Source organism: Canis aureus, chromosome 12 (assembly GCF_053574225.1).
Source record: "Canis aureus isolate CA01 chromosome 12, VMU_Caureus_v.1.0, whole genome shotgun sequence".
Taxonomy (NCBI): domain Eukaryota; kingdom Metazoa; phylum Chordata; class Mammalia; order Carnivora; family Canidae; genus Canis; species Canis aureus.
In genome coordinates, this window is record NC_135622.1 from 491,083 (window position 1) to 514,276 (window position 23,194).

A 23,194-nucleotide genomic window follows, 5' to 3' on the forward strand; every position below is an offset into this window, starting at 1 on the left:
GCGTTTGCCAGGAGGTGCCCTAGGTAATATAGAGCAGCCCAGGCCAGGCCAGGCCACCTGTGCCAGTATCCTGGGAAGCCCCATCCCTTCCTCTTCAGTTTCAGGGGACCAGGGATGTGTGGGCAGGTCCCACCTAGGCTGGAGGAGGTTGCAGGGCAGCAGGTTCCCCAGTAATCCCTGCATGGTCACACTGATGTCATGGTGGGGAGGGTGGAAAGACGACTCCTGAGGTGCCTCTTACCCATCCCAGAGTTAACCCAAGGTCCTAGAGCTGCATCCCTTTTCTCTCTTTGGGGGAGATGTGTGCTGACTGTGGAGTGGTGTGTCTGGAATGGAGTCAGCTGGGTGTGGCGGCCCAGCCAAAGCAGCCAGACCAGGCGATGAGGCCTCCTGCCTGGGTGCCGGGCACTGTCGTTACAGAGCTCCACACAGGAGATGGGGCAGGAGTGTGAGGAAGAGAACCTCTGCTCCACTTCCTTGAGGAATGGGATAGTGCCCTGCACAGCTAAAAGAGACCAGCGCAGACTCGAGGTGAGTGAAGGGCCTGAGGTGATCTAGCTGGGCAGGGCTGCTGGAGTTGAGTGCCTGGCTCGAGCCGAGAAGCCAGGTGCTGAGTCCAAGCCAATTCAGGTGATGGTAACATCTCTGACTCACTGTTCCAACTTGAATAGCTATCTGCACCCTTGGCGACCCAGGAGGAAGAGCTCACCATGGTGCAGGCTATTGGGGTACCCAACATGCTGGAGCAGCCACCTGCTTCAGTGGAGCACCCAGCTTCGGCCCTCGAGCAACACCCTGAATCACATCAAGAAGCCGCCCCAGCTACTATTGTGGGGCCTACTGAAGCTTCATGCCCTGAGTTGATCAAGCCAGTCAAGGCTGCTGCAGCTGGGTGCTTGGCCCGATCCGAGATGCTAGCTGCTGAGTCCAAGCCAATGCACGAGGCGGTCACACCTCTGATTCAGCGTCCCGACAAGAAGGACCGACCTGCAACCTTGGCTACCCTGGAGGTAGATCACGTCCTGGCACATGCAATCTGGTTCTCCCACATGCTGTAGCAGCCACCTGTCTCAGGGGAGCAACTAGCTTCTGCTCCTGAGCAAGATCCCAAACCACCTCAACAGCCTGCCCCAGCTCCTACCACGGGGCCTGCTGAAGCTTCAGGGCCAGAGGTGATTGAGCCAGTCAAGGCTGCTGGAGTTGAGTGCTTGCCAGGGGCCGAGATGGCACCTGTTGATTCGAAGCCACTGCAGGTGTTGGCCACACTTCTGATTCACTGTCCCCACCTGGAGGTGCTGCCTGCACCCCTGGCCCCTCCAAAATGTGAGGCAGGCCTCAGTGCCCGGCCTCGAGTTCATCGAAGGGCCGGTGCATCCACCTGCCTTACTGGAGCAGCCAGCCTCTGCCCCCAAGCAGCAGCTCATCATGGCTGCACCCCAACAGAAGGCTTCCCCTCCCCTCTCATTGCGCTGTCTAATTTTTGTTGTGGTTGTCATCAACGTCTATAATTCCTTCATGCATTTTGTTTGTAATAAAGGATAAGTTAACTTCGGACAAAAACTAACTCTGATGCTTTTAAATTACACGTCGTGGTACTTTAGGTCTATTGCCAGTGTTGCACAGGGAGACCAGTGTACTTTCAGACCACAGTGCTTTGAAGCAACTCAATCAGAAGAAGCAATTTGGAAAGAACTGCAATACATGGAGGCTAGACAGCATCTTACTAAAGAATGAAAGGGTCAACAAGGAAATTAAAGAAGAATTTTAAAAATTCATGGAAGAAAATGAAAATAATAACACAACTGTTCAATACAGTCAGCAGGGAGATAAGGCAGTCCTAAGAAGGAAGTATACCGCAACAAGCCCTTCTCAAGAAAGAAGAAGGTCTCAAATACACAACCTAACCTTATACCAAAAGGAGGTAGAGAAAGAACAGCAAAAAAAAGCCAAAAACCAGCAAGAGAAGACAAATAATAAATTTGAGCAGGAATCGATGAAACAGAAAACAAAGACTGTACACAAGATCACAAGACTGATATGCTGCTTATAAGAGATTCCTGTGAGCTTGAAGAGAATAAGATCGTTAACCTCCTGATCAAAGAAAAGGCTTCCCAGAGGAATTCTACTAAACATCTAAAGAAATACTACCTATTCTTCTGAATCTGTTTCAAAAAATAGAAATGGAGTAAAATAGGAAAAGAGTTCCAAACTCTTTTTAGAAGGCCAGCATTACCTTGATCCCAAAACCAGACAAAAACCCCACAACAAAAGAATGATAGGCCAATATCCCTGATGAACATGGATGCAGAATTTCTCACCAAACAACTAGCTAACAGGATCCCACAGTACATTAAAAGGATTATTCACCACCACGTCGTGGGATTTATTCCTGGGCTGCAAGAGTTGTTCATCATCTGCAAATCAATCAATGTGAGAGATCACATCAATAAAACGAAGGACAGGGGATCCCTGGGTGGCGCAGCGGTTTGGCGCCAGCCTTTGGCCCGGGGCGCGATCCTGGAGACCCGGGATCGAATCCCACATCGGGTTCCCGGTGCATGGAGCCTGCTTCTCCCTCTGCCTGTGTCTCTGCCTCTCTCTCTCTCTCTTTGTGACTATCATAAATAAATAAATAATTATTTAAAAAAATAAAATAAAACGAAGGACAAGAACCATATGATCCTCTCAATAGATGCAGAAAAAGCACATGACCAAGTACAGCACCCTTTCTTGATGAAAAAACTCCACAGTGTAGGGATAGAGGGAAAGTGAAAAGACAACACTGAAGGTTCAACCAGGAGTGGACACAGGTAGGGCAGTGAGGTCACTTCTTTGACAACAGAGCCCAACAGAACTCGGAACCCCTGCAACCAGGCACCCACATTCTACTGCAGCCTCACATCAGGCTCACTTGGCTGGAGACATCTGCTAGTGAAAGATGTTCTATTACTGCCTGCTGACTTCCCGGGGCTATGGCTTCCAGAAAGCCCAGGGACGTGGTGGCTCTTTCACATGCTGTAGCCTTTGGTTTCACCATCACACCCCATGCCTCAGGGTGTTTGCCAGGAGGCGCCCTAAGGTAATAATCCCAGGCCAGGCCTTAGAAAAAATGTAAGTCTGTAGTTTTCAGTCATCTGGTAATGAACTCTACTGTTAATGATTTTATCAGTTAACTGTCCTAATTCACAAAGGCCTTAAAATATAAGCTTTCCATTTGTACAAGATTCACATTAATTTTACCTTTTCAAGAGTTTGGCACACCTGATTTAAAGTAGTCACTGTGAATACAGGTGAAGTTTTATCTGAAACCATCAGAACAATTAATCACTGTATAAACTAATCGTGAAGAGGTCTGCCACTATCCGACTTGTGACTCCATAGAGCAGGGCACATATGAAACATACAAAGAGATACAGCACAGTATTCTGAGTCTGCCTTACTTCATTCAACATACTCGTGAAATCCATCCCTGCTGCTACGAGAAGCTACACATCATTCATTCCCTTTGCTACATAGCATTCCAATGTATGAATAAACACAAAGCACTCTATCATTAATGAGAATTTGGGAGTTTCTCATTTGGAGTTTATCACACAGCTCTGCTACAAATATTTTAGTCTTTTGGTGAAGAGTATACACTGGCTATATATCCTGGGGCAGAACTACTGGTTCTGAAAGTATGAAGATCATAAAGTTTACCTCCCAAAGCTCCTGCTGGAGAAGTTTCCAAGATGGCTCTATCACTTTACGCTCCCACTCCGTCCACAAAATTTCCATGGCCTTGTAGAATGAAGGAAGCAAGTGCAGAGAATAAGGAAGACAGGGAGGGGGTCTCTTCATAGTCAAAATGCATGAGCGCTTCATATATGCATATGCATATGTACACGTAAGGTCAATCTGGGTTGACGCATACATTTTCCATCAATCCAGCACTGACTATTTCTGGTGAACATAGGCATTTGTATAAAACCTATAAATAAATTACAAAGAAGAACAGTGTAGAAAGGTAATTATGTAATCAATATTAATATCTAACGCAATTTTTAAAAGAAAAAAGAGAGGAGTAAAAATAAAGACCTGAATAAAATATGCTGGAAATTTCTGCTATTACCAGTTATTAATACTGATGTTTGAACAGAGGTAGCTGTTGAGATTTTTTTTTTTATTTCCCAAGTATTGTCTACTACAGATTTAAGAACATGTGTAGTCACCTTTTTAGGACTGAGCTAAATTTGAAACATATGTTGAAAAAGCTAAGAAGAACCTCTTAGGGAGAAAAAAATGATACAGGAAAATAATTTATAGAGAAATATGGCTTTCAAGGAAATGTTTATATCAAATAGAAGTGAAATCAGGCAACTCTTCTCAGATCTGCCTGACTCTGGGCGGGGGGACAGCAGCTAGTCCTGCATATTCAACATGCCATAAATACACAAGCCTTGCTTCTGGGTAAGTCACGGTGCCTGCTTTAACTCTCCTATCTATTTATGGCTGTGATGTTTGAGAAGTAAGGAAAAATAATTTTTATTAATGTAATATATTGAAGGATTTCCTCTCTTATCAGACATTATTCTTTATATTCTATACATTCACTGTGACCTATATGACTAGCATAGCAGGCACTCTATATTTATTTGAAAGCTTTGCTAGTAATGTATGGAGTTACATCTGTCCCCCTGGAATGGAGCGATGTCATCTTTGATAAAAAGTCAGACACTTAAGTAAAAAACATGGGAAATCATGATATTTAAAAAGTGAAATAATTTAATTTAAAAAGTTAAGTTACTTCTTTAAAATAATGTGTATCAGGTAATAATCCTGACAGAAGTGTTGAGGCATTAATGACAGGGTGGGAGAGAATGTGATAAGACAAGAATTCATGACATGGTTTAAAGAGACATGTGGTCATTGATCAGTGAGGGGCAGCTCTGTAGACAGCACTACCAGTTAATTAATACACACATCTTTAAAAGCTACAAGTTGTGAAGTTGTGACTATTCATCCAGGGCAAGTAAGCTCAATTTTGGAATATATTGTAGAGACAATGCATTTATGATGTTTACATATGAGGAAGGTGCCAGTTGACACCATCAGAGTTTATAACTCAAGCCATCCCTGAGTCTTAACACCTTGTACTGAGGGCAAAAAGGTTGAGTTGACAAGATCAGTATGAAGAGTTACATATTTCAATCTTAATGTGAAACCTGATTCAGCTCACTGGATAATATCAACACCAAATACAGTTTATTTCATATTTTGCTCAGCAATTTATAAAACAGGTCCCAAATAATAACAAATACGTCTTGAATAGTGGTTAATTAGTACATCTATCTAAACCTGCACCCTACCAGAATTCCCTGAAGTAGGCAAAAACTTATTTAAAAAGCTGGGGGGATGAATTAAACTCTGGATCTTAAATAAATTCTGCCAAATAGAGTATAGAAAGTATCAGACAATAGAAAGAGGACTCTGGTCCGTGATTCCAGGTATGATGAAAAAGTCTGTTTGGGATACAAGTAGAGCAGACCTCAGAGGTTGAGTAACCACACGCTCTATCTTGAGAGGTCATGGGCGGTGGGTTCTTTGCAGCTGTTCTTTGGGTCGAGGCTTCAGAGGGCTTCCCCTGGTTTGTGCTTGGAAAGACCACTATGCCAGCAGAAACAGGGGCTAATGTGGGTAAACAGGCTTACAAAATGAGGGTGGACTGCCCCTCCCCACTACTAAATATATGAAACTCATAAGCTATCCCAACACACCACTTGGTAGTGTGAGTTCCAGCTACTTACTAGCTGTGTAACCTAGGTTAATAAGTTAACGTGACGTCCTTACCAACATCAATTCCTGCATCTGAAAAACAGGAATGATAATAATAATACTAACTTGTGGATACTGCCTGGGTTGGTGGAGACACAGAATGTAAAGCAGTAAAATATATGAGACACATAGGAAGAGCTCAATAAATATTGGTTAAGATCATTATTAATGTCCATAACATCTATAATGAAGCTTTTATTGTCCTTTGTGTGGCTTCACTATGTCATATGACAGGCAAGTGGACATAGGATCTGGCAAAGTAGATGACAAACAAACTATTTCATATCTCTTCACCAGATTATGGAGAACTATGCTTAATTCCAAACAAAATTCTGTAGAGTTTACATCAACTTCCAATAACTGTGCCTACACGAATGAGAAAACAGAAAGGTCCCAGTTGCTTTGTTAACAAGAAAAGATTCTTAAAAATAAAAAAAAAAAGATTCTTTACTCTGAAACAGGGGGTTTACCCTGGAGAACCACTGTTTTACTGTGAAAGCAACGTCCTACAAGAAGTATGAAACAATGTTAGAAAATTTCTAATTTATCTTCTCAACAGAATTCAAAAGATTCTTCAGCTTTCACAATACAGCACTCATGATACACTAGGAAAGCTTAGAGATTTTTTAAAGGTTGCTTTAAAAGTATAAATATATATGGTATATAAAGATATGTAACCTATTTGTTCTAAGTTTTTTCTTTACTCTTTTTTTTTTTCAACTAACAAACTGGATACACTCTGTGCCCTACACACTATGACACAGCAGTGTGTCAAAATTTCATTGATTATATAACTGCCTGTATGGTCTACTGTGCTTTTGATTAATTTTTGATTAGTTAATTGCATTAATTTTTTAGATCACTTTGGACAAAAGTTTTCCCTTTTTAATATTCACTCTTCTTGTCCAGGACAACAGCATTCAAATTTTGTATAATAAACAGTCAATAAGCATTTATGAAATGAATGAATAAATGCCGCCCGATTATTTTTTACAATGCTCTTAATAAAGGTCCTAACATTTCTCTTCAAGGTTATTTCAAAGCATTTTGTGTTTTTGGTCAATTAAATCTTTTTCTTCCTGCAGAGTTTTCTATTTAACTGTCACTATTTACTAACTTAAAGGATGCTGAGCAGAACTTTTTCCTTTGGCCAACAATTGGCAGCATAGGAACAACTTTTTATGAAAACCCAAAGGAAGCTGTAAGTAGTTTTCATTTTAAAGAGAATTACTTGCAACAGGGCTAGATCCTTCCACCCGACTAGTCAAGTGTGCCAAAACTGCACAATACCACCGGATCCAGTTCTCCTTCTACTATCCCATTTCTCTAAGTTGGCTGAAAAGCACGCTAAGAATTTCTTCTCACCTGGACATTTCTGAAGAAGGTTGTCTTACTGGAGCAACTCATACTGGGAAGGGACAACGGTGTGGTTAGCTGACAGGGACCAAAGGGAGACAAAACTGCTACTCTCCAACGAAATGAGGGGTGGGCTTGAAACCAAGTTGAAAACTGTCCCCAAATACTCTTATCTTTACTGAGGACATTCCTTTCTTGGCAAAGACTCCAAACACATACAGAACCAATTCAGAGTCACCACCCTCTCATCCCTATCTCATTTAACATCACCTGTTACTTAACACCTATCATATCTCCTGTCTCTCCTTTGACCATGCATTCCAGACGATTTAGAAGGGGTGGGGAGAGATGTCCCCCAAACACACTTTTTCCCCACAAGACTCTGAATGGGTATACCGTGGTCTTTCCCCACTCAGGTCCCTCACTTAAATTGGACTGTGGCTGGGTTTTAAATAAGTTATTATTTGTGCTTAGTGTTTGGCACTTATTAAATATACAATCAAGGTAATGAATTTATAAATGTGAAGAAAGTTATCCAAGCTTTATCTCACATGGGAACAAACCTAGTCATTCTATTTCCACTCTGGAAAAGAGGATGCAAAAGACGTCACAACAAAATGTTCCAAAATAACATTTAATTAGAATAGTAAAATATGAGCAATAGCAAATAAAATGTCTTCATTCCGACAGTTTTTTAAGAGGTTGAAACCAAAGCATTTGCCCAGAAAGTTTTATGTATCTAGATCTCAGACTGTACCTATCATGGTTTCTTTTTAGTTCATCTAATAAATGGCCTAGCCACAATGAGTTCAAACAAATATTTAAATTAGATGCCCATTTAGTAATTTTGGTTAAATATTTATTTTTTGATTCATCTGTACTTTAGTACACTTGTGGATATTTTTCAAAGGGTAAAACAACTGCTATAGTACCATTTAATGATTTCATTAATATAAATTTGTTTGGGAAGCCAGGTTTAAGATGGAGAACCCCCCCCCCCCCCCGCCGGCGTGCATGGTGTACTAGTCTCTTCTGTGGCAGATGCTCCAGGCCCCTGCCCCAGGACGTGCAGCCATGTATCTTCCCCGGCCTCTCCTCTCCGCACAAGGTAGGTGACCAGGTGTGCCACTGAAGGCTTTTCCTAGCGCCAGCCTTTTCTGTGACCACTGTTCTTCAAGGACACCTTATGTGGTCCTAGAGTGTATCATGGTCCTTTTCTATCTTGCACTTACCCAAGGGTCTGTGAGCCAATTCTGACCTCTTCAGACTCCACTGGCTGGTCACCCAGGAGTATCCTTGGGTGTGATATGGAAGGAAGGTACAGGTAGGACACTGGGGGCCTGATATGGCGGTTGGCCTGCTTACATAGCTCGCTTTCACTTTCCGGTCCTGCTCTCACCTGGTCCTGGGAGCACCATGTCCAGATGGTAGGGCGATCCATCTTACGGGGTCTGCCTTTGGTTCTGCCTGACGGTAGGACTTGGTGGATCTAAGGAGATCCAGCTCATGTTGGCTGGTCCCGGCGAGTGCCCATCTGTTATCCCACAGTTACATCCCGTCTCTTCCAGGGTACAGCCGCAAGCCCAGATAAAATCTCTTCTTCAAATGTGCATGTGATTCCGTGCTGCAGATGGTTTGTCCTTGGTCCCAGATCCTGGGTGTCCCCATCATGATGGAGCATTGCGAAGAACCACATACAGCCTTTCTTTGGGCCACACTCAGTACTGAGTAAGAACAGGACTTTCCACGTGTGGAGTTGCTGCCTGAAGAGCCTGAGGAAACCTGACAAGTGTTGTGTTTCTTCCTGGTGCTGGGAAGTACTGTCCTAATAAGTTGTTCTTAATTTTGGAGATGGTGCTCAGGCACGTCTAGACCTCTAGACACCTAAATAACACTGAGTGTCTTTCAGAACACCTTCTCACTAGTGCATTTCTTATTAGGTTAATAAATTTAATGTCCTTGGAGTGTTCTTCAAACATAGTCAACTGGTGGGGTTTTGACCTCTTTGCTTTATCCACTTTTATTCCCACTGCTCTGAGTCTTTCATCCTTCTTCTGCTACATGCTCTGAAATCCTGACACTTCAATTCTCTTCACGTGGACCATCACTCTTCCAAAACTTCTAGCAAATTGAGCAGCAAAGGAGGACCATGGACCCTGAGCCCTGATGTGAGATTCTTACCAGAGGAGTTTACTCCCATTTCATTACGTTCTTCCTCACTAACTTTGCATGCAATCCCCCTTGATTCAATCCATTCTGATTCGGTCTCATGACTTCCAGAGCCTACCATACACATTGGGGGCAGCTACTTCAGCATATAGTACTTTTCTCTCTTTAGCCATTCCAACACTTCCGCATCAGGACTGGACCCTAGTGCCTGGTATGATGATGAGGAGGTATTAGAGTTGTTGCCTTGCAAGGCAGCAGCCTTTATAATGTTTTCAAGTACCAGCCTTCTGCCAGGAGGAATGGGAGACTTCTGCAGAGTCCGAAGGCTCAAAGGAACCTCGAATGAAATTTACCTACGTATCCCGACTCCCAATTTCAGGGCCCCATGCCTTTCTAATCAAGTCCTACCAAGCCAAGACAACGTGAACAGGGTAAAAAAAGCTCAGCCAGTGTTGAGAATTTCAACTTTTCTGGAGTTCTGTTCCTTAAAGAAAGTCTGGGTCTGATTTTTACCATTTCCTGCCCCCTGCCTATAGAGGAAAAGTGTCTGCATATGGTGCCAAGGAGACATTCTGGCTTCCACGTGTTTCTTTCTACTGTGATTAATCACCACCTACCTTTAACTGTCTTCTTCCAATGCACTGAATGATCCCAACAAAGGCTATCAAATTCCATAGTTCAAAATAATTGTTATTTCTTCCAAATGTTTATAATACCTGATACTGCCATTTCTAGTGTGTGCAAATGTTCTCACAAATGTATTCTCTTCCAGCATCCCAGCGCAGATCATCACCAGTGAGAGTTTTAATATCTCACTACAGTGGGCCCTCGCTGGCAGCCTCCAGGGGATGATGCATCTCCAGAATCCCATTTTAGAGTTGGTATCCTAAGATCACATCCTGTATCAACTGATGTGTGTTGAGTTCCCAGGGAAACAGACACCAACTTTCTGAGATTTGCATACAGAAAGTTTATGGAGAGGTGCTCTGAAACAACACCCTTAAGAGATGAGAGAAATTGTTGTGGGTACAAGCAAAAGTTAAACAGTAATGCAACTGCAAGAGGGATCTCATCAGCCTATCCTACTGGAAGCTCTGGAGCTGAGATGCTCTTCAGAGATGTCCCCACAGAAACCAGAAAGGCCTTTGTAAAGCTGGATTCGTGAATCTCTGGATGCATCTGTCCCCTTGGGAGGGGATAATCTTGAGTGGGCCAGCTTCCTTCAGGAGACAGTCATTACTGGAGAGAGTCAATGAAATATCAACCAACACATCTGCACATGCGGTCAGTCTCAAAGGCAGCCAGGCAGCCCACCACAACATCCTCTCCTTGAGGTACAATAACCAGACTGTTTCCGGCCCTTGTCTCATTACGGGCACCACAGGCAAATGAAAATGCCTGATCCTCTGAGTCAGACACCTAAGAGTCCCTACTCAGAGTATTCAACAACAACAAGTCTCCAGTAGGGCTAATCACACCCATAACTCAGACTTGTTGAGAGATTCACTCTATACAAAAATGTGTTAATAATCTGTTCTGAGACAGGCACTGATCTGCTTCTTGCCCTCATGGAGATTTTAGCACAGTGAAAGGCTAGGAAATTCTCACAGACTGTGGTGTTAAACAAACACAGAGAAGGGACCCTGAGCTAGACCTGAGGGCCTTTGGATGTTTTCCCAAAGGAATGCTGGGAAAATGCCCGCAGAGTGTCTGGATTTAGCTTCTCAATAAACGAAACCCCTGGGCTGCTTTTCCTGAAGGTTTCCCTGTCCCCTAGGGTGTCAGACATGGCTCTGTATGAAGCAGGCCTCCAGGCAACGAGTGTGCACATCATGGGTGAATGGTCTTGCTCTCTCAGATGCAGTATCTGCCTGTGACGTGGCTGAGACAGATGGCACTCGGGGGCTCTGTGGACAGCTCATGACTGTGCTTTAGCCAGGAGCATGGCAGGCCGCTGCTCCCTGCTCTGGGATCTGGGTCTGAGTCCCTCTTTAACCAGGGCAGCCGGTAAGAGAGGGAGTGAGCATGGCTGTGGGGAGGAAACCACAGCATCCCTAAGGGATGGCACACTGCCGAGAAGGGATAGAGAACTGTATCTAGATCCCTGTCAGGCACAGTAGGCTAATAATGTGTTTTCAAAGTGTTCTTGACAGCAAAATGTCTTGAAAATAGAGACATTTAGGCCCTCCAGCCAATGGGGAAGCTAGCATCCCCTTAGGAGTTGAGCCCCCACACTGGAGCTCCTCTGAACTGAGAGAGATGTCTTTGGGGCCCAAGCTGACTGCTGGGAGCCTGCTGCAAGCAGCTGAGGGAGGGTGGGAGGGAGGGCACCCAGGAGAAGGAGCTGTGTAACCTTGCAGATGCAGGTCTAAGGAGTCAGTCTGGGGTTCCATCCCAGGGCTACCACATATCTCTAGTGCACACTTCCTCTACTTGGGTCTCACAGAGTTACTCACTTAGCTGCTGAATGTGGAGAGGGGCATAGAGTCACCCAGAGAGAGCAGGAAGTACAAACCAGTCAGCCCCAGAAACACGTATCTTCTCCCAAGAGGGCCCTTGGCAGTACGGAAAAATGGGAATGTTTCTCCTTGACACTTGTGTGGGCCCCTCTGCCCCCGAGCCTGCCCTCTTATCCCTGCCAGCTGCTCTAGGCTGCACTAGATTCCCCATGCCATGCAGGCCCGACTCGCCAGATGATGACTGTCACAGACGTTCCCGTAGACCTTTCAGTCCTTCTATGCCAAGTACTGCCCCATATTAATTCAACCTTCTTACATAGTGTCTGTTCTGTCACATTGGCCCTCACTCTCCTACACACACCCTGTGCCTTCTGCGTCCTCACTAGTCTCCTTTGTGTCTTTGTGTGTTGCCTGTCCTTTAAAGGTCACGTCAGCACCCAACTGGTCAGGCTTCCTGATCAGCAGATAAAACAACAAATTATCTTCCCTCTTCTGACAATTCAACATGCAATAATTATAAGACCTATTCATCACTTCCCATCCGAGGCCTAGGACTGTGGTGTTCATTTGTACCATAACTCTCTGGCTAATGCTCAGGTCCTTTGATAGCAGAAGCCTCATTTACATTTCTGTTCTGGCTCCCTAAACCTTAGCAGGTGTTTGGGAAAAGGATGAGCATTGGCTTATGCCTTCCAAAGATCTCTTAAAGATTAAAAAGGGAAAAAAACTATACCCAAGTGAAGGTTGAAAGTAGTAGAAAATGTAAAGCTTGTTTCGAAGAGAACTGTTTCTCCCTAGTCACCTATCGTGTCTTTTTGAACCCCACTAATACATGAGCTGTCTCCACAGAGGCCAGAACTGAAGGTCAATGATATGGTCCTAGCCTGTGAACAAGCAAGGCCCTGAATTCCTTACCTAAGGTGTTGTTACACAGCCCAAGACACCATCTGGTTTATACTAGTTCTCAGAGCATGCCCTCAGCTCTTTCTCCTTATGCTAAGACAACCTTCTGACATCAGGGGCTGAATTTTGCATAATTTTGGTGTTGTGTCCACCCCAGAGTGAACAATGGATATATGTTACACATATGTTGACTCAATGTACATACTCCATCTTTCCTCATGAATTATCATAAGCTTCCTTGCCCTTTTCATCAATATATATGTAACTACAAACCCCTATGATTATAAAAAAAACTTGTTCTCTCCTGTTTCAGGGAGGCAGAAGAGGGGAAGCTTGCTCTCCTTGTTTGGCTGCCTCTCAAAAACCCTTTCCTTACTGCACACCTGATGTCTCAGTGATTGACCTTGCTGCACATTGCACAGACAGACTTGGGGTCAGTTACATAAGGAATATATTTCTTTATAGTTAACATTTTCAGTAATGATATAAATGAAGTGAATTTTAGTAAATTAGGCCATCAAACTGGCTTTCCAATGAAACCCACAGGGTTCAGAAGGTCCTGAATGTTTTAAAATTAACCAAAATGAGTTTACTTGGTACGATGTTCTGCATGTAGCCCCAGGCATCTCAACAAGAAGCATGAGCTGGTTAACTCAGAGTAAAGTGTGAATGAAGGGATTGTACTTGAGAGTAAGCTGCCATTGATTACACTGCGATTGATAGTTCAGTTGCTAAATCTAGGGCAGGTGGGCAGGAAAACCATGCACCCAATTCCAGGACAAACACTCAGGAATGGGGCCATTGCCAAGCAAAAATAGATGAGTTGAATTATGATGGTGCCCCCAGGTTATGACAGGTTTTTTTTTTTCCCCCTGTAAGTGAAAGAAAAATCATCACTTTCTCTAGGCTAAAGGAAATCTGGAACAGGAATGGGTTTGAATTGGGCTCTTGGTGCATGGAGCCTGCTCCTCCCTCTGCCTGTCTCTGCCTCTCTCTCCTTCTCTCTCTGTGACTATCATAAATAAATAAAAATTTAAAAAAAAGATTTTTAAAAAGGAATGGGTTTGAGAAAAGAGGCATATTCAAATTCCGTTGCCAGGCCAACACATAAAGAGTTTAGAATTCATTGCTCCTGTCCTCACAATAAGCAAAAAGGCTGAACAAACTGAAAACAACTCTTCTTAGATGTGTCAGAAAACTGAGGTCTCAAGCAAACAGTTGACCTAATACATATATATAGTATTATAAGTATAATATATTATAATATAATTTAATATATTTAGAATATAATCTAATGCAATATTATAAATATATAGAGGTATAATAGATTATATAGAAAAATTTACATATAAATATATATTCAATAATATATATTCAATAACATATACTAACATAAATATATTTAATAAGTATTTATATTTTGGTATTATTTAAATTGAACTTTAATAATATTTAATATTCATTTAAAATAAATATTGGTATTTATTTTATATTAATTTAATTAATATATTTAATATTAATGTATCGACTATATTTTAATAGATATAATATACATTTAATAAATGTATTAAATATTTTAAATATAGGGAAGCCCGAGTGGCTCAGTGGTTTAGTGCCGCCTTCAGCCTAGGGCATAATCCTCTGTCTCTCTCTCTCTCTCTGTGTCTCTCACGAATAAATATATAAATATATATATATTAAATATATATGAATATATAATTTTAAAACTCAATTATAACTATCATACAGTGTTACATTAATTTCAGGTGTACAATATAATGATTCAATAAGTGAAGTCGTTTTTCTAAAAAAATGTTTTATTTATTCATGAGAGATACAGAGAGGCAGAGACACAGGCAGAGGGAGAAGCAGGTTCCCTGCAGGGAGGCCGGTGTTGGACTCGATTCCAGGGCCCCAGGATCACACCCTGAGCCAAAGGCAGAGGCTCAACCACTGAGCCACCTAGGTGTCCCTCAAGATGTGAATTCTTAATCCCCTTTGTCTATTCCACCCAATTCCCCACCAACCTTCCATCTGGAAGCCACTGGTTTGTCCTCCATATTTGATTCTGTTTTTTTTTTTTTTTTTTGGTCTCTTTGGCTTTTTGTTTATTTGTCTCTTAAATTCCACATATGAGTGAAATCATATGGCGTTTGTCTTTGTCTTGCTGACTCATTTCACTTAGCATAATAACCTCTAGGTCCATCCATGGTGTTGCAAATGGGAAGATTCATTCTTTTTATAGCCAAATAAAATCTTGAAAAAGAAGAACATAACTGGAGGTGTCACAATCACTGATTTCAAGATGCACTTCAAAGCTGTAGTAATTAAAATAGTACAGGGATAGCACAAAAATAGGCACACAGATCAATAGAACAGAAAGAAGAGTCCAGAAATAAACCCATGCTTTTATAATCAATTAATCTATGACAAAGGAAACAGAATATACAATGGGAAACACATTTTCTTCAACAAATTATTTTGAGAAAAATAGGACAAATGCATGCAAAAGATGAAACCGGACCATTTCCTTACATCATACACACACACACACACACACACACACACACCTCAAAAAAGATCAAAGAGGCAAATGTGAGATCTGAAACTATAAAACTCCTGGAAGAAAACATAGGTAGCAATTTCTTTGACATTGGAAGTAGAAACGCTTTTCTAGCTATGTCTCCTGAGGCAAGAGAAACAAAAGTAAAATTAAACTACTGGGACCATGCCAAAATAAAAAGCTTTTGCACAGCAAAGGAAAATATCAACACAAAAGGGCAACCTATGGAATGGGAAAAATGACATATCTGATAAAGAGGTTAAAATCCAAAATATATAAAGGACTTAAGCAACTCAACAGAACCCCCCCCAAAAAAATACATGACTTTTTAAAATTTATTTTATTTTTTAAAGATATTTATTTATTCATGATAGACAGAGAGAGAGAGAAGCAGAGACACAGGCAGAGGGGGAAGCAGGCTCCAGGCCGGGAGCCCGACGCGGGACTCGATCCTGGGACTCCAGGATCGCGCCCTGGGCCAAAGGCAGGCACCAAACCGCTGAGCCACCCAGGGATCCCCTACATGACTTTTTAATAAAAAAAAATTTAACAAGCATTTGATAAGTTGTATTCATGATGGAAAATATCCTAACAAATGAGGAATAGAAAGAAGCATCATTGATCTTATAAATTGTAGCTGTATGTTGAATCATATGAACTTGCCATTTTTGTATATCTAATCCCTAAAACAAATATCATATTTATAGTAAATTATTTTAAAATAAAACAAGAAAAGTTTGCCTATTTTGACTGCTGCTATTGAATATCGTATCAGTGTCTAAGACAAGAAAAAGAAATACATTACATATGAATTTTGGGAAGAGGTACATAAGGCGGACCTACAAGCAGCAAGACTGAAAATAGAACCAGAATTCATACAAAAAGTTTTAGAATTAATGCAGTTTTGTTGTAAACACACGCTCTCACACTTCCTTGTCGAACATAGATCCTGCGTAATAGACACTCAATATGAGTTTGCTGGGTTGTTATGTAGGGTCATCTCCAAGAGGGCACTTGTGTCATTACTGGGAAGGCAGCATATGGTCCATGACTCAGGATGGCTAACGTCCAAGTGGCCACGGATGTATCAAATTCAGGCTATCAGTCCTCCATCTCCACCCTCTGAAATGTGGGAAATTTCATGCTGCTGGTATGATGAGGGATGTCAAGCAGTTGGGGACTAAATGGTATATAAGCCGTTATGGGGGAGAGCCTTCACTCTGCAAGCACCCACTTGCAAGGGTGCTTGTCTGTCCTCCCTGCAGGATTATGAATTTTGAGGACAAGATCTGTTCATTTGGCTATCCCCGGAATCTGGTGAAGCCTTGGCTTTATAAAAGGGAGTTGTTCAAAAATAAATAAATAAAAGGGAGTTGCAAATGTTTATGATTATTGAACAGTTGTAAGTTATTTATCTTACTTCTGAAATGGAAATATAAAAATAAATCCCTTTTAGGCAATAGATCCACAGGGCAATTAACTGCAAAAGTTACCTAGCTCTAGAGCCCACATCCCTTATGGTGTTACCTACACATGGTGTCCACACTGACCTGACATTTGCAAACCGAGGCTGTGTACTATCCCATCCTATAATGTACTCAGTCTGCAGTAGGGTGTCGGCTTCCAAGGCCACTTAAAGCTTCTAACACTGTATGACCCAGTGGCCATCTCTGAATTAGAACATACCCCCATCGTCTTGAGAAAATATTCCACAGAGTAAAGGAAATTTATAAATCTTAGAAAGAAAGAAACTTTATAAAGTCCGTTCAATACAGGACTTTATACAGTTCATTAAATCTCTCTGTACATTCACTAAGCCCATTCACTAAGATCTTTTATGCATTCAAACAATTAAATCAGGGACTCTACCTACATCAATGGTTAGATTGTTGAAGCCAATCAAAGGTTCAAAGATACTACAAAAGGAAAGGAACTTCAATTGTCCCTGAGGGATCAATTCACACCTTGAAATCTTCATCTAAAAACCTTTCTTAATGGGTTGCTGACTAATATATGCTTAAATTCTAAGGAGGACGATAATAGAAACATAATAGAGCTGTCTGGGTTACTTTTTTAATGGCAGTACCCGTTGGTTAGTCTACAATGAGCAGCAGATAATCCAAGTAGGAGGAAGAATCTAACTTTAAATCCATAAGTACAATTGAGCATGTAGAAACAAAAGAAAAATGGGTCAGCAGTAAAAACCTTTTTTCATGAATCACTTCTGGCTGGATGCTTTGTCCATAATAGGGTATGCAATCACGTCAGTTTCCCAGAGTTACTGAGCTGTATTTCAGGGTTCATGAGTTTTTTCATAAACTTTTATTTTTTATTTATTTATTTATTTTTTAAACTTTTAAATTGATGAGTAAAGTACCGACATAAAGGCGTACTGATCGATGCATCTTCAGGTGAGTTTCGTAGAGAACACACCCATGTGACCAACCACCTCCAAGAACCATAGATAGAATCCGCTCTCCTGTCCCAGTAACTACTCACAGTCCCTCCCCAGGTAATGCAGTCCTGACTTGTGATAGGACTAGATAGTATAGATTCATTTGGCTGTTTTAGATCTTGAGAAGCAGTGTATTGCCCTCCGTGTCTGGCTTCTGTTTCTCACCACTTCCTTGGTGATACACATCCCTACCATTGGTGGTAGTAGCAGTTTCTTAGGTACCTGTTCCTGGGTTTCTGCTGGGCAATTTCTGGATCACCATAGCTGAAACACGCACTTTAGTAGGGTCAGCAGGCAGCGTTCCTCCTGGCTTTACCAACTCATACTCCAAATCCCTCAGGAATGAAAATTCCAGTTGTTCCATGTGTTCTTCAACACTTGACAGCAGCATGTTTTCTGTTTCACCCATTCCGGAGAGTACGCAGTGTTACCAGATTGTGACTTCAATTTGCATTTCCCTGATGAAAAACTAGTTTGAGTGCCTTTTTATATATTTATTATCTATTTGGATATTTGTTTTATGAGATACCTATGCAAAGTACTTTGCCCCCTTTTTTCTATTCTACATATTTGAAAAGCTCTATATGAACTCTGGATAAAAGCCTTTTGTAACATAAATAATGCAGGTATCTTCTCCTACAGTCCGGCCCACCTTTTCACTCTGGTAATGGTCTATCTGAAAAACATTTTAATGTGGCCCAATGTATGAGGCTTTTGCTCTGTGTTTCATGCCTTCGCACCTGTGTTCATAATCCATGTTGCATGCTAGAAGCTCTTTTATTTTACTCTTCACAATTTGATCTACAATCTTGGAAATTATTACTGCTTGTTCGGTAAATTAAAGGTTAAGATTAATTTCTCCTTTTCAGCCTCTCTGTTTCTTGTAGTTCTTTCTTCATTTAAAAATTCTATACTTCTTTTTCAGTTTCATTGCCTCCTTTCTGAGATTTTCTAATCCTTTTTTTATACCGATTATTCATATCTTACATTTCCTTAAGTATTTGAAATAGGTTTTGAAATAGGTTTGAAATATGAGGTCATAGTTTTCCTGTATTTTACAAGCATGTCTTTCTGATATTCTTTCTTTGACTGTAAGGATGTTATCCTGTTCCTTGCATTTGTCTCATAAAAAAAAACATTATATGGGATTCAGCTATCATCCTTTGCTCTAACTCATTTTTATATGAAACTGGTTTTCATGGACTTTTAGAAGGGAGTTCAGGAGAACATTTTTAGCTTCACATCTACAGTTGTTTTTGTTGGTTTTGCTGCTGCTGCTGCTTTAGTGAAAGAGGTAAACACATTGGTTTAGTGCTTTCTGCAGTCAACAAGCTCTGTCTCCTTCCACACTTTTATCTGAACCTCTGATTTCTTTGCCCATTGTCCCTCATATGGCCTCTCTTCCCAGTAGGTTATGTCCTCCGTGTGGAGCTCTATCTCAGAAGGGATCTTCAGCTGGGTAGTTTTACAGGTGGTGAGGCCTGGATTGCTCAAGCCCTTAAAATATTACAGAAGATGCCCTGAACTCTCTCATGAATTAAAACAGGCCACAGCCACCCCAGTTCCAACTGCTCTTCTCAAATTGCCCCACTGGGTTTACCCGTGTTCACCAGTTGGCTGCTATGGGTTCTGCTCTTAGGTCCATCAGACACCCTCTTCCTTTCCTGTTTCACCCCAAACAATGCACAGAGGACGTGGAACAGTTGAGGCTTTCTGTACCTGAACACATCTTGTGATGCTAAGGGGTGATTTGTCAGTTAGTTCTGTGGTATATATTGTCTTCCATTTCTGGTTTCCTGTACATTTATACAAATGGTTTCAGGGATATTCAAAACCTAAGCTTGTGCTGCTGTCACATTTTCACAAAATTTTTTCATGAGACTCTTTTTTAATTTCCTCAAAGTTTTGGAATTTGCCACATCCCAAGCGAGGTGGGAAAGAAGATACTTTCCGTCTGCTGTGAGCCCTTCCCTCTTTAAAATTTCTAGCCTACTTCCTCTCCACAGGGCCTAGGGAACCTAACTTGGAAATTTACCAAGTAGAGATTCTGGAGACTATGTTTTGAAAATTGAAAACTCATTCCAGAGCAGGATCTAACATATTTTCCAGCACAACTTGGTTAACTGTCAAGCCTGCACAGTGCACCTGCCTACCCTCATACGAGGAAACGAACAACTACACTGTGTTAGATCATACAGTGGCACTTTGCTGCCCCGTGTCTCTTCTGGCATCATTTGCTATTGATTGTAGTATATTAACTCCATATTTCATTGTACCCTGCTGGTTGTAGTACAACTCTCAGAAAGATGTGGTAAACAAAGGGAAAAGAAGAATATAAACACTGGCAAGCTGACTTTAAAACCCATTGTAAGGGGATCCCTGGGTGGCTCAGTAGTTTAGCGCCGGCCTTTGAGTCCTGGGATTGAGTCCCGCGTCAGGCTCCTGGCATGGAGCCTGCTTCTCCCTCTGCCTGTGTCTCTACCTCTCTCCCTCTATGTCTATCACAAATAAATAAATAAATAAATAAATAAATAAATAAATAAATAAAAAAATAAAAATCTTAAAAAAAAAATAAAACCCATTGTGAGCACAGGGAGGTTAGGCATGTTCCCAGAGCTGTGCCAACAGCATTTGCAGACGAAATAAACAAAGTTAGCTTGCAGGGGATTTGGATATTACTAAACCAACAGAGACAAATAAATGCAAGCTTTCATGGAGGAAGGTTATTAAATTGTAGAACAGGATATCCTGGGGAGTCTGAAGTCTTCCATGAAAAATCTTAAAAGTAAACAAGAAATTGATTGTCTAGGACCTAAGAGGCATAGGAGTTGAGCCCGACAATGTTGAAAAGCACAAATCAGGCTGCCTAGGTAAATGTTTGTAGGCCAGGGCAGGCTTCAAGCACAAGGATAAATAATAAGAAGCAAGCTGTGTCTGGGGCTCTTCTCTGAAATTGCCGCAATTCTTTCCCTCTTGCCAGTCCTCCGATAGGATATTCCCATTCTCTCACATTCAATCCATCCTTGTTCCCATTCCTTGTTCCTATTCTAATCCCACGATGTTAAGTGACACCACAGCAATGGCTAATGTGTCACCTAAAAGTAAGGCATAATCCTGAGACAATTACTAAGGATGCTTACATTTTAGGAAGCTCTTCCAGAGTTTTACTTTTGATTCCGGGATTAGCCATCTAGTTGAATGTTTCTTACCCGGTGATGCAGGCTGAAGGAAAACGGGAGTCAAGGGAGCTCTCGGAGAAAAAGATGTTAGTGTGGACAACAGGTTTGGGCAGCCTAACCTTCTTATTGAGACCATCGGCCCCTCCCGCGCACCGCCCGCCGCGGCTGCGCTACCTGCGGCCAGAGCCCTCCTCCCTTGGCCCGGCCCTGGCGGGAGCGGGAGCGCGAGGTGCTGCGGCTGCGGGAGGCGGCGGCTGCTCGCACCGGGGCGGCCTCCGGAGCTTCTGAACTGAAGTCGCGCCCCACCCGCCCGGCCGGGCTCTGGGCGCCCGGAGCCCCCGACATGGCAGAGGCGGCCTGTGCGTGGCCGCCGGGGGCTCTTCGCAGTGCGGGCCGCGCTGTTCCAAGCCCCCTTAGTCTCCCTCGGGGCTGGAAGGGTTAAGGCCCGGCGCGGAGCCCGGGAGCCCCACCGCGCATGCGGGAGGTCGGCTGCAGGAGCGCCCCCGGCGCATGCGCCCTCGGAGCCCCCCGGCGGCCCAGCGCGGTGGCCGCGGCTGGGAATCCAGTCAGAGCCCGTCCGGCTCAGGGCACCGTCGGGCCTTAGGGGCCTCGCTGCGGACGCCTCAGGCCGAGGACCGAGGGGCGTCGTCACCCTGTCCGCCTGGTCCGGGACACGGCGTCGATGGCGGCGGCGGCAGCGGGCGGAGTCCGCCCTGTGTCCCGGAGGCCGGTGGGTGAGGCGCGGTCCCAGGCCTGGGGTGGGGGCGGCCGCGGTGCCTGATGGTGTCCTGCGGCCCCCCGGGGTCCGGACAAGGGCGTGAGGCGGCGGCCCGACTCCGTGCGTGGGGAGCCCCCGACAGGGCCGAGACAGCCTGTGCCTGGCCGCCGTGGTCAACGAGGCCCCGCCGGCCGCGCCCTCCCAAGGCCCCCGAGCCCCCCTAGCGGGCTGGCAGGGTTAAGGCTCCGTCCGCGCTGAGCCCGGGAGCCCCCACTGCGCATGCGGGAGGCCGGCCACAGGCGGAGCGGCCCCGGCGCATGCGCACTCGGAGCCCTCGAGAGCGCCGCCGCGCCACCAGGGGAAAGCCCGTCAGAACCCGGCTGGCTCCGGGGACAGTTGGTCACTGGCCGAGGCGGTAGGGTCGTTGTCACCCGTGGTGGCGGGTGGTGGCCCGGTAGCAGTGGGCGGAGTCCGCATGTGTCCCCGGAGGCCGGTGAGTGAGGCGCGGGCGCGGGCGCAGGCTTGGGGGTGGTGGTGGGCGGCCAAGGTGCTGGGTGGCCCCTGCATCCCCCGGGGTCAGGACGAGGGCGGCCTTGGCGGGTGGCGGGCGGAGCCTGCTCTGTGTCGGGGGAGGTCGGTGAGTGACGCGGGCGCAGGCCTGGGGTTGGGGTTGGGGTTGGGGTGTGGGTGTGGGTGGCCGTGGTGCCAGTTGGCCTCTGCACCACCCCGCGGGGTCGGTGGAGCGCGGGAACGGTGGCGGCGGGCAGAGCCCGCTCTGTCTTGGAGGCTGGTGAGTGACGCGGGGTCTCAGGCCTGGGGTGGTGTTTGGGGTGTGGGTGGGGGCGGCCTTGGTGCCCTGTGGCCCCCTGCGCTTTCACCAGGTGGCTCCCGATCAAGGCTGGATCCCAGGATCCCAAGATCATGACCTGAGCGGAAGCCAGGTGCTTTACCAGCTGAGCCACCCAAGTATCCTTCAATTTCTTTAATAGTTGTAGGACTATTCTGATGTTTAAATCTTGTGTCAGTTTTAGGAAATTTTGGTTTCCTAGGAATTACATCTTTTATCTAAACTTGAAATGTGTCACTCCATTCTAATTGATAAATATTGATCACAATGTTCTCTCATGATTGTTTGATCATTTAGTATTTTAGATTTCTTCTTTAAAGAGTTTATTTATTTATTTATTCATGAAGGACACTTAGGCAGTGGGAGAAGCATGGCCCCTGCAGGGATCCCAATGGCGGGACTCAATCCCAGGACCCCAGGCTGAGGATCTGAGCCAAAGGCCGACCCTCAACCACTGAGCCACCCTGGTGTCCCTAATTTCATTTTAGGTTTCTAAGGGACATCTTCATTGTTATGTATTAGCTTTTTTCCCCCTCTCTTTTTTCTAAGTCGATTCTTACCAGTGATTTCTCAATTTAGTTAACTCACTATTTTTTTTTTCTGTTTTCTCTTCATTTATTATTATGTTTTCTTTATTTCCTTCCATATATTTAAGGTGGATTTAATTTATCGTATTTCTAACTTCTGGAGATAATTCGTTTAGCTTAATTTGTCTGCGTTTCTGCTTCTCT

General features: G+C 43.7%; 2 long non-coding RNA genes across 2 annotated transcripts; one reads left to right on the forward strand and one right to left on the reverse strand.

Moving 5' to 3' along the window:
- Positions 1-550: 550 nt before the first annotated feature.
- LOC144324755 (uncharacterized) lies at positions 551-15,996 on the forward strand. The gene is made up of 4 exons (XR_013390184.1): positions 551-3,079; positions 8,739-10,673; positions 13,015-13,134; positions 15,639-15,996. It is a non-coding gene; the product is annotated as an uncharacterized LOC144324755 (long non-coding RNA).
- LOC144324756 (uncharacterized) lies at positions 14,498-21,121 on the reverse strand. The gene is made up of 2 exons (XR_013390185.1): positions 20,860-21,121; positions 14,498-15,019 (listed from the first exon to the last, which is right to left on the reverse strand). It is a non-coding gene; the product is annotated as an uncharacterized LOC144324756 (long non-coding RNA).
- Positions 21,122-23,194: the final 2,073 nt, after the last annotated feature.